Here is a 12,138-nt window from a genome sequence, read left to right on the forward strand (position 1 = left end):
TGCAATACTAAAGCACTCAATAATAGAGTGGAGATGACAGAAAATATAATCAATAAATTGGAGGACAGGTAAATAAAATACAATTAATTTGAACAATAGATGGAGAGTGTATAAAAAGCATAAATATCCAGGATTTTGTGGGATGAGAACAAAAGATCTACTATTGATAACATCAAAATTAAACTACCAAAAATAAATGGAAAGATAAAAATCTTAAAAGTAACCAGACAACAATAAACCATTCCTTACGGGTGAACTTCCAAGTTAATGACAGTGGATTTCTAATCTGAAACCATGGAGTAAAAAAAGAAGTGCCACATTATTCAAGTGTTGAAAGAAAAACACTAATCAATGTGAGCTTTTTATTCACATTTTTTCTGCGTCATGGAAAAACTGTTTTCCACCTGTGCATCTTTCTTTACTCTCACATACTTAATTTCTGAACTTCTGGTTACAAATACATAGTTTTTTTTTTTTTCTATGCTAATTTGTGACAACAATTGGGTGACTTATAATTTAACTAAATTCTAACTAACACTATCTGCTTGGAGATAGTGTTAAATTTCACAGGTTAAGTGTTCTGTTCCATAAGACTGTTTCTTTCCAACTTCAGATGCCAGTTGCAAGATCAATTTGTCTCTTGTGTTCCTGATCAGCTGGTTATAGAAGTTCCAGCGATCCCCTCCTTTGGATTTATTAGTTTGTTAAGAGTGTGTTATTGAACTAAGGGAAGCATGTCTGGTTAGTAATTTAGTAAAAGTTATGATAAAGGACACAGCTGACTAAAAAGTTGAAGAAAAACATAGGAAGAAGTCAGGAAGGAGCCCAAATGCAAGAGATTCTGTGTCTGAGGATGGGGTGCATTACTCCTCAAGCGCAGATTTGTTTCCTGAACTGGAAGTTCTCTGAACCTCATAAATTGGCAATTTTTATGAAGGAGTCATCACATAAGAATGATTTATTATTATCGCTATTTTTAGCCTTTCTCCTTTCTCAAGAGATGGGATGGGGAGCAGGGCTGAAATTCAAAGCTTCTAATTATGACTTGGTCTTTCCAGTGATCAGTATTTGCCCAAGAGACATCAAGGAGTTCACTCAGAGTCACCTAATTAGAAGAAAAGAAACTCCTTGTAAATTACAAGTCTTTTCAGGAGTTCTGTATCAGAAACTTGGGTCAAAGACCAATTACTAGAACAAAGCATGCTCTTTATTATGTAGGAAACTGTAAGTTTTAGATTTGTGTCAAGAAACATGGGCAAAGATCAATATATCTTTTCTATTGTCTCACAGTCCTTCAGGAGAAAATGAAATAAAGATTTTCTGAGATGAAGAAATTACAAGAATTACTTAAAGTGGATAAAAGAAGGTTTCCAAACAAAAAGCATAGGAAGGAACAGAACATCAAAAAGGAAAGAAGAAAAGTGAAATTGTTAAATATAAGACTCATATGAATTATTATCCTCTCCAAGAATTTCTTAAATCATGTCTGATGATTGAAGAATCATTATTTGGCACTCAATGCATGTAGACAAAACACCACAAAAAAATAATGTTTTATACATAATTAAATTGCGATAATCAAGTTATGCAAACAACTTGTGCCCAATGTCCAAATGAGTAGATTAAGAAGATGTGGTATATATACAAAGTGGGATGCTATATAGCTACAAAAAAAGATGCTATCTTGACATTTGCAATAACATGTATGGAACTAGAGGAGATTATTCTAAATGAAAAAAGTCAGACATTAGATGACATATAATGAATGATTTCACTGATATGAGGAATATAGAGAAATAAAACAAGAGACAAAGTGGAACCAAATAAACCCTAGAAATCTTACTATAGAATTGAGGTCACCAGAGTGGGATGGTGTGGGAGGAATAAGAAAATGGAGGGGGGCAATGGCTTATTTTGGAAGATTATCGGTGATTTGGTTGTAAGTATGGCCTGTGGAATAGTAACATACATTTGAGGATATGTGAACCTATGTCCCTATATCATATACAGCATTGTAAACGAACACCACCTCAATAAAAAAATCATAAAATTGATATAGTAAACATAAATATTAGTGGTATGTGATAAACTGCCTATGTATTATAATTTCTAAAACAACCAGTAAATAAACTGTACAAGGTGATAAACTAAAAGAGAACTACACTTAAAACAAGATTAAATTCTAAAAATATTTAAATATACCAAAAGAAGCTAAGAAAAGACATGTGGAGATGCAGGAAGCAGAGGACATAAACAAAAAACAGTAACAAACTTATGTTTTAGTGCATCAATAATTCATTTGATTTATATTAATTGGCTCAGAAGGTAGAAATTAGGAGAGTGGATTGAAATGTATTACCTAACACTATGCTATCTATAATGAACTCACTTCAAACATAATGGCATAGGATAATACAAAGTGGAAATATAGAAAATATGTACCACAGTGATGAATAATAAAAAATCAAGATAGCTACAGTATTATAAGAGGAAGTAGACTTCAAGGTAAAGAAAACTACTATGGGCAGAGGACCAATTCATCTTGAATTCATCTTACCCAAAGGAATATACAGATTCAGTGCAAGCACTCTCAAAGTTTCAATGTCATTCTTCAAAAAAAGAACAAACATTAACACAGAACAAACATTATACAGAAGCATAACAGACCTCAAATTCAAAACAATATTGACAAAAAAAAAGTGAATGAATGAAGGTATTATTGCTCAGACTTCAAAATTATACTGCAGATCTATATGAGTCAAAACAATATGGTAATGAGCTAACAATAGATGCAAATACCAATGGAATAGAATTGAGAGCCCAGAAATAAATTTATATTTATATGGATACTTAATCTATAACAAAACAGCAAATGTATACATTTGAGAACATAAAGTCCCTTCAACAAATGATGTTGGGAAAACTGGATAGCCAAAGGCAAAAGATGAAAGTACATTCTTTCCAAACTACAATTCTCTTACACAATGTAAGTAATTTAACATATAATGTATTAAAGATTTGGATGTAAGACTTGAAAAGTATAAAATACATAGAAGAAAACAGGCAAAGCACTCTGCAACATTGGCTATGTATATGTCTTTGAGGATTTCACTGCATCAAGGGAAACAAAAGCAAAAATAAACAAATAGAACTAAATCATGCATCTGAGAAGGGTCTAATATCTAAGATTTATAAAGAACTCATAAAATACAATAACAACCCACCCAAAAGAAGCCATTTAAAAAATAGGCAGGGCCTCCCCGGTGGCGCAGCGTATGAGCGCTGGGTTGTGAAGCTGCCCTCAGCCTCTGCAGCTCTGGTTCGATCCCCGGCTGCTGGGCGAGGGTCCCACATGGCGTGCAGACCTCTCCTGCTGCCCACTGCTCCCCTCTGCAGTGTATTTCAGTCCTTCTGCCTGTTCTGTTCCCTGTTCTGGCTCTGGTGAATTCTCTCACCCTCCTGCGCTTCTGACTGTACCCAGTGCTTGTATAAATAAATAGATAAATCCTTAAAAAATAAAAACAAAAAACAACAAAAAACAACAAAAAATAGGCAGAAGATCTGTATATCTATATGTCTCCAGAGAAAACATACAGACAGCTAAAAGGCCCATGAAAAAATGCTCATCATCATTTATTATCAGGGAAATACAAACCAAACCACAATGAGGTACTACCTCACACTGGGAAATGTCCAATATTAAAAACACCAGTAACAACTTTTGGTGAAGGTCTAGAGAAAAGGAATCCTCATACACTGTCAGTGGGAATGTGGTCAAGTATCTAAGGAAAATAGTATGGATGCATTTTAAACATTTCTTTCTTTCTTTCTTCCGGCACTGGGTACAGTCAGAAGTGCGGGAGGGTGAGAGAATTCACCAGAGCCAGATCGGGGAACAGAACAGGCAGAATGATGAAATACACTGCTGAGGGGAGCAGCGGGTGCGGCAGGAGAGGTCTGTGTGCCATGTGGGACCCTCACTGGTGGCCGGGGATGGAACCAGCGCTGCAGAGGCTGCGGGCAGCTTCGCAGGCCAGCGCTCAACCGCTGCACCACTGGGGAGGCCCTGGATGCATTTTAAAATATCACAAACATATCTGCCATAAAGTCCAGCAACTCCTTGGAATCTACACAAAGAATGCAAAAGCACTAATTTGTAGGAGTATGTAATCTACCATGTTCATTGTAGCATTATTACAATATTGTTATGGAAACAACCTAAGTGCCCAATGATGGATGAGCTGATTAAGAAGATATGTTGTATATACACAATAGAACACTACTCAGAAATGGGGGAAAAAAAAAAACCTTGCCATTTGCAACTACATGAATGTAACTGTATTGAATTATGCTAAGCGAGATAAGCAGAAGGAGAAAGACAAATACCAGATGGTCTTACTCATGTGTGGAATATAGAGAAACAAAACAAAATAAAAAACAAACCCTAGAAATCTTACTTTAAAATGAGCCTTCCTGAAGGGAGGCAGAAGCTGAAGAGCAGAGGGATAGAGGAGACAATAAAATTTGCTGGAGGTTCTTGGTGATGGGTGTATTGTGTAAACATACATCTCAAGAGGTGTGGACTTATACCTCCGAATCATATGCAATGCTGCAAAAGAATAGTACCTCAATAAAAATAAATAAATAAGTAAATTAGAGGAAGGAAAACAATAGCAGGGAAAAAATGAAGCCAAAAACTGATTCTTTGAAATTGAAGTCAATAGAATCAATAAGCTTCTATTAATTGTGACACAGATAAAATTACAGAAGATATTCATAAATAACATTAAAAGTGATATACATTCAATTAGTAAAATATAGATCCTGCAACTAATAAAAGGTTAATAAGGAAATATTAAATAAAATGTTGTTTTCATAAGTTTGGCAACTTAAAGGACATTTGCCAATTTCTTGAAATCACAAACTATCAAACTTTTCCTAAATGACTAGATAACCCAAATTGTCTTAAAGTCTTAAAAATTAAATTTTTAATTAAAAGCCCCTGCTCCCAATTCCCAATTCCAAACAGCTTCACTGGACCATTATACTAAATATTTAAAGAAACAGTAAAATAAATACCATGTAATCTTTTCCAGGGAATGGGAGAAGAGGCAGCACTATCCAATTCTTATTTTGAGGTGACAGTACAAGAAGAAAAGAACATTACAGATCAATTTATCTCATGAATTGAGATGGAAATTATCCCAGCACAATATTAGCAAAAAAAATTCTGCAGTATGTAAACAAGTATGGACAATGATGAAGTGGGATTATTTCATTTATGCAGACTGTTTCAGCATTTGAAACCCATTAATGTAGTTCAGTTTCTGAAAGGCCAATAATAATAACTGTATTTACTAATGCAGGCAAATAGTTTGACAAAATCAATTACCTAACTAACACTCTCTGGAAGTTAGGAATAGGGGAAACTACTTCCCCTTGACAAAGTGAACTTATTAAATGTATAGCTAACTTAATTATTAAAATTTATGGCATACTTAATTATGAAAGGCAAAGTATTTTCCCTCTAAAACTGAGAACAAGGCAAATATGTCCTTTTTAACTACTCTTATTCACTGTAACACTGAAATTCTAGTCATTAGATGCAATATGACAAGAAAAAGAAATACAAGATATATAAATTGGCAAGGGAAAAATGATTGTACCAATATATACTAGAATGCTGATTTTCTACAAATAAAACCCCCACATGGTTAACAAAAATATCTCCTTCAACTAATAAGTGAGTTCAGCAAGTTATAGGACACAAGATCAACATATAAAAATCAATCCTATTTCTTTATAGGATCAATGAACACTTGGACACTGAAATAAAGAGTAAAATATTTTCTTACAGTTGCACAAAAAATGAAATATTTAGGGGTAAACCTGATACAACACTTGTAGAAATTATATGCTGAGTACTACAAAATATAAATAATGACCTTAAAGAAAATTATAGATACATAACATATAGTAATACCCATGAATTGGAAATAACCAAGATGAAAATGCATACATTGTGCAAAAATGAAAAATGATGTAAAAATGTATAAAATAAAAATAAATAAATAAATAAATCTTAAAAAAATAAAGATACAGAATCCATGAGATATCATTTGAATAAGAGGAATCAAAACTTCTACCTCATGACTTTTGCAAAAATAATTTTACAATGGATTATTGAAGCAAGGAATAAAACAGTAAAATTTAAAAAAAAATGTGTTTTTCCTAAGTTAAATATACAGGTTTGACTAAATTCCTACAAAATCCATGAAAGTATAGATAAAAAGATTAATCTACAACTTAAATAGAAAAGCAAACTTAAACTGGAATAGCTAAAACAATTTGGAAAACAAAACTGGGAGAAATCACTCTATGTTGGAATTTACTATATAACCATATTAATTAAGAGAGTGAAGTGCTGTGGAAAAATTGACACTTGGATCAATCCAACAGTTTGGATACCCTAGAACTAGGTCTCTAGTGGATATTTAAGGAAAGTCAAAGGAAATTCAATAGCAGAATGGTAGCCTTTTGAAAATATGTTACTGGGATAATTGAACAACTACAGCTAAAAGTCATAATAATAATAACCTTAATGTAAATTTCATATTTTTTGAAAAATTAATTACATTAATATGTACTACATTAAATATGCAATTATAAATTGGATTTAGATATCAAATTATGGATTTAGATATCAAATTATCTATCTTGTAGAAAAACAATGGGAGAAAATCTCTCAGATTCAGGGTTAGACAAATATTTTTAAACATGATACATAAAGTATGATCTATAGATGGGATTGATTATTAAATTGGACCTCATCAAAATGGAAAATTTTGCTCTGTGACCCTATTAAGAGGATGAAAATACATATTTTAGATGGGATGAAAATATCTGCAAATTATATGTTCAACAAAGGATTAGTATACAGGATATATAAAGAACTCTTAAAACTTAGCTTCCCAAAACAACCCAATTAAAAATGGCAAAAGACGTAATAAGTTTACCAGACAGGATATACAAATGAGAGTAAACACATGTGAAACGTTAATGAATAGCAGTACATATTAGGGAAATTAAATTGTAGATCACAATAAAATATCACTATATATCTACCAGAATAGATAATATAGTGACCATACTACTGACTAGGATGCATAGAAATTGTATCACTCATACATAGCTGGCAGGCGTGCAAGAGGGTATAGCCATTACAAATTAACAGCTTAGTATCTTAAAAAAAAAAAAAACAACTAAATGCTCAATTACTGTATAGCCTATCAATTTTACTCTTGAATATTTAGCTTAGAGAAATGGAATATTATGTTTATCAGAGCATACTTTGAAATACTACTCAGCAACAAAGAAATTAATTATTAACACATGCCATGATTTGGTTGAATTTCCAGGGGATGATGCTGGATGAAAAAATCAGTCCCCCAAAGATTACATATTATGTTTCCATTTGTATAATGCTCTTGAAATGAAAATCTTTTAGGGCCTCTCTGGTGGCACAGGGGTTAAAGACAGCGCTATCAAGCAATTGGCAGCCACTGCATCAAGAGTTCAATCCTGGCCAGCCAGGGAGCTACCCACTTGGTGTGGCAAACCTCTCCTGTCGTGCCTGCTGCTACTCTCAGCAGTGTTTTGTGTCATCTGCCTGCTCTGCTCCCTGCTCTGTCTCTGGTGAATCCTCTCACCCTCCTGCACCTCTGGCCTGTACCCCAGTTTTTGTATAAACAAAAAAAAAGGAAAATGGACAAGTTATTGCCAATGGGTGGGAATATGGGTGAGGATATTGGAAGGGAAGTGAGTATGGCTATAAAAGGGAAGTAAAATGGATAATTGAAATAATGGAACTCCCTTATATCTTGACTATGCTTGTGATCACACTACTTTCCACATCTGGAAAAATTACATAATAGAAACATGCTTGCACACACAGGAATACATACAAAAATGGTAAAATATAAATATGGTTCATAGTTAATTTCCTCATTTTGATATTGTACCATGATATGAAGTGTGTAACTATTGGGTTAGACTGAAGGGAAGGTACATGAGGGGTCTATGTATTATTTATTACAATTGTGTATAAATCTATAATGATCACACACACAAAATGAAAAGGTAGATACCATATGTCACATACACAGGCAAGGAAAATATAGCAATTTCCTGAGCCTCATTTAACTTGTCAAAATATTGAGAGATATGTTAGCAAATAGTTTTGGCTTCAGTATTTTGGGGACACTAAAAAAGTGTTAAATTGAATATTTCATTGCTACCAGGCCTTTCAAAAATTTCAGTATTATGCTTTATTTTGTTAATCCATTTGAGAGATTGGGATCTGGCATATTTACCTACATTTTTAAGGCAAAGAAATGCAGGTGCCTTGTGGTTAAGGGGCTTTTCCACAGACACATATTGGGTAAAGAGATGACAGGAAAGAGAAACAAATCTCTAGATTGGGGCCCCTTCTTCTAGGCCACACTAACTTCCCCAAGTATCAACCACCCATTATGGCAAAACTTACATCAAATCTTCCCTAAAGCACATTTCCTTGGTTAGCCACAGAACCCACTCCTTGCTTTCTAGAGGTCAATGTCTCAAAAATAACTAGGGAAGTATGTTTTGGCATGATTTTGAGGAGCTGTGTACTTCAGATAAAGAGGTTAGATATAATTTGTTTGGCAATATCATAGAAGGTATTTGAACAGAGAAATACTTTAGCAAGACTTTTGTTCTGAAATAAAAAAAAAATGAGATTGGCAGAATTTAGTAATAGAGCTACTATAAAAATCCAGTTGAGAATTAAGAAGAATCTAGCATTTGATTTCTAAGGATAAGAAGAAATGGACAAATCATAGTCAGGTACCTACTTTAGATATTGGATGAAAAATATTTAAAGCAGTATTGGCCATATGGGACAGTTTTAATAGTGACTTTTATAATCTATAAAATCAAAACTGGGCTTACCAATAGAACACAGAAGCAAAGTTTGTTGATACAGTAGTGCTTTAATAACAGAAAAGTAAACCTCTTATTTGATGGAAACTCTGAAAAGAACATAAACAAAAATATAAAAAAAAAATGGTCCTAGCATTTTATCAGAATTCTAACTGACTGAAGAGTTATACTGATAATTGTTAAACCAAGATTGTAGTTCCTTGGCACCAGTAAGACTTCTTTACAAAACAGATCTTCAAATCTCAAGGCCAAGCTGGTCCCTGTTGGACCCTTACCTACTGCTAACATACCCAACAGCCCAAGTCAAATACATTCTGCCACTGATGCACATTGAGTAATTATATGTGTGTGTATATATATTTTAAAGATTTATATATTTATGCGTACAAGAACTGGGGTACAGGCCAGAGGTGATAGGATTCACTATAGAGAGTGGGGAGCAGAACAGGCAGATTTACTGAAATGCACTGCTGAGGGAAAGCAGGCGAGACAGGAGAGGTCTGCTGTGCCATGTGCTCCCTGGCCACTGGGGATCGAACACATGCTGTTGTGTCTTTAATCCCTGCACCACCAGGGAGGCCCAATAATATTTATATATATATATATATTAAAGAGAACTTTATACAGTAGGAACTGAATCTGTACAACTGTGAAAAGTAGAATTTAGGAAATGAGAGAAATTCATTCTAATACTGCTCTTTAAAAGACCCATGCGTTCAACTTGATGGTACTCTCTGCAAGGATTAAAAATGAGGACAGTAATTCTAAAAATGTGTATTTAGAGGGGTGACAGGTGTTTTCACTACATTAGTTTCTCTTATGTCTAGGTGTATAGAAAAATAACCTCAGGGGGTTGTTAAATTTCAGTTTGTTTGGTTTCACCCCAATCTTCACCCAGAGATTCTGATGTCAAGTCTGAAATAGGACATAGCAACTTGTGTTTTCATATGTATTGTACTCCAATCCCCCAGACAGCTGGTTATGTATTATAAATGTATTTTAAATATGCTATATATTATATCCTTATGGATGGTAAATGTCATCTGTAAAAAAGAGCTTGTGAAACACAGGGTAAATATCCATAACATTATCATGCCATGAAAGAAGGAACAGAGACTCAGAAAAGTCAGGTAACTTGCCCAGCCTTATTCAATGAATTGGCTTAATATATATTGATTTAACCATCACCATTTACTGTGCTGTTTAACTTAGACCATGCAAGGCATGGCAGTAGCATTCCAATCTCCTTTATGTTCTCTTTCTTGAAAGCTGGGGTCTGAGCCTGCCAGGCATTTATTTACTGTGGAGTCAATGTGAGCCCAGGAAAGGAGCATTAGGAGACATCTTTATATCCTTTGTTTTTCTATAAATACACTTTCAAGCACATGAAATTGCAGTCTTCAGGATTAGCATACTGTTATGCTCCCTACTCTCTCTAGTTGCTTAAATTTAACGAACTGGGTAATGATGGGCTGATAAGAACATACATAGCAGGATCATGTCCTTTCCTTTCTAGACACCCTTACTTTTCTACCACTTCTCTTATTAGATTAAAATAACAAAAGCATTTGTTCATAGCAAAAACACAGATGTCTCATGGCAAAAAAAAGTAGATAGAATATTACATTTTTCTACAGCCTGTTTCTTATTAAGCCAGACTTGATTGGTTTTAGACCCAAGAGACATAGGCCGGTGCTTATTTCCATGGCTTCCTTAAAGTTATATTCTCCAAGAATCTTTCCTTCTCCTATTTTCTCTAGGAAAAGTAACCAAAAGGAACACATTCTCAACCTTGATGCTATCTCCTAAGAGGTTAGAGGAATCAGTTAACTTTTTCCTGTATTTGGACTGTCAGCTTCAATATTCTCCCTGATATTACTTTATTTTTTTAATCACAATCTCCAAGCAATAGCAAATTTTTATTCATGCACATGATGACTGTGATTTTCTAGATAGAGTTTTGTGCTTTGGAACTTGAATTGCAATGCAATTATCTTTCCTTTTTACCCTTGCTTTCTAGGGAGCTAGCCCTACAAATTTTGATTTTGTAGACTAGTGTGGTCTTTGAATTGCAAATTTTCCTTTGCTTTATATTTTCAGGCTGAAATTTTTACATTGCAAAATGCATTCTTATAGGTTTATAAATAAGCATATATATATAATATATATATGCCCATATGCATTTAAACATTTATGCTCTTTAATTCAAATATAGAGTTGGATAATAATTTTCAACTTAGTCTATCTTGGAGGCTTGTCTAATTTTAACATTTCATATACACGGAAACATAAATATCTCTTCCAGTCCTTTTCTGTCTATGACTGGTTCATTTATTGTGTCAGTCAATGACAGTTTCATAATTCATACAAGTATATTCTATCGTTAATATTAAATTAAATTTTGAATATAAGACAATATCTTAGACTAATTGTAGAAAAATAATGAATAAGAAGTTGTATGTCACTTCCCAAGCACAGATAATTTCCTTTTCTTTTTAGCTTCTTTTAACCTAATAGTTCTAAATGTTATAACTTGCTAGAAATTTACTACCCTATAAATCTGAACTCTGTAAATTTCGACCAATTGTAAAAACAAAACAAAGCATGTCTGTTCTTGAATTAATTGTGGAAATAATTGAATATAATTATCAAGAACACCTTCAATTTCCCAAATTAAACATATTTTTGAATAGTCTCTCTTTATATTTATGTTGGTTTCCAGAATCTTTCATGATCATAGTTATATAGTCATATGCCCTGAACACCTAATAGGTATCTCCTTTTTAAAGGGTGAATCAGAAAAGGAACAGTTCCCCAGAATGAACTGCAGTCAATAAAGTGTGACAATGATCACCTTTAATCCAAACACTTCATTTAAACATACTTTCATCTTTTCCACATACTGCTGGTCATATAGATTTATGACTCAGTGATTTTATTAAGCACCTTGTCTGGCGCTATCTTCTCTTTGCTAAGGTAAACGGAAACACAGAATATGAATATGCAGAAAAAGTCTCTATAATTGAAATCAAAGTCTTTCAGTCAAACTACTAAGTTTATTTTGAATATCTAAAATTGCCTCAGAAATAAAAGATTTCAGTAGCTATAATATGGGGATTTGTCTCAAAAACCTTGTCTTATAGTTCATTTGTTTTTCTC

The sequence above is a fragment of the Talpa occidentalis genome, unplaced genomic scaffold (genome assembly GCF_014898055.3).
Source record: "Talpa occidentalis isolate TD23 unplaced genomic scaffold, MPIMG_talOcc4v2.1, whole genome shotgun sequence".
Taxonomy (NCBI): Eukaryota; Metazoa; Chordata; class Mammalia; order Eulipotyphla; family Talpidae; genus Talpa; species Talpa occidentalis.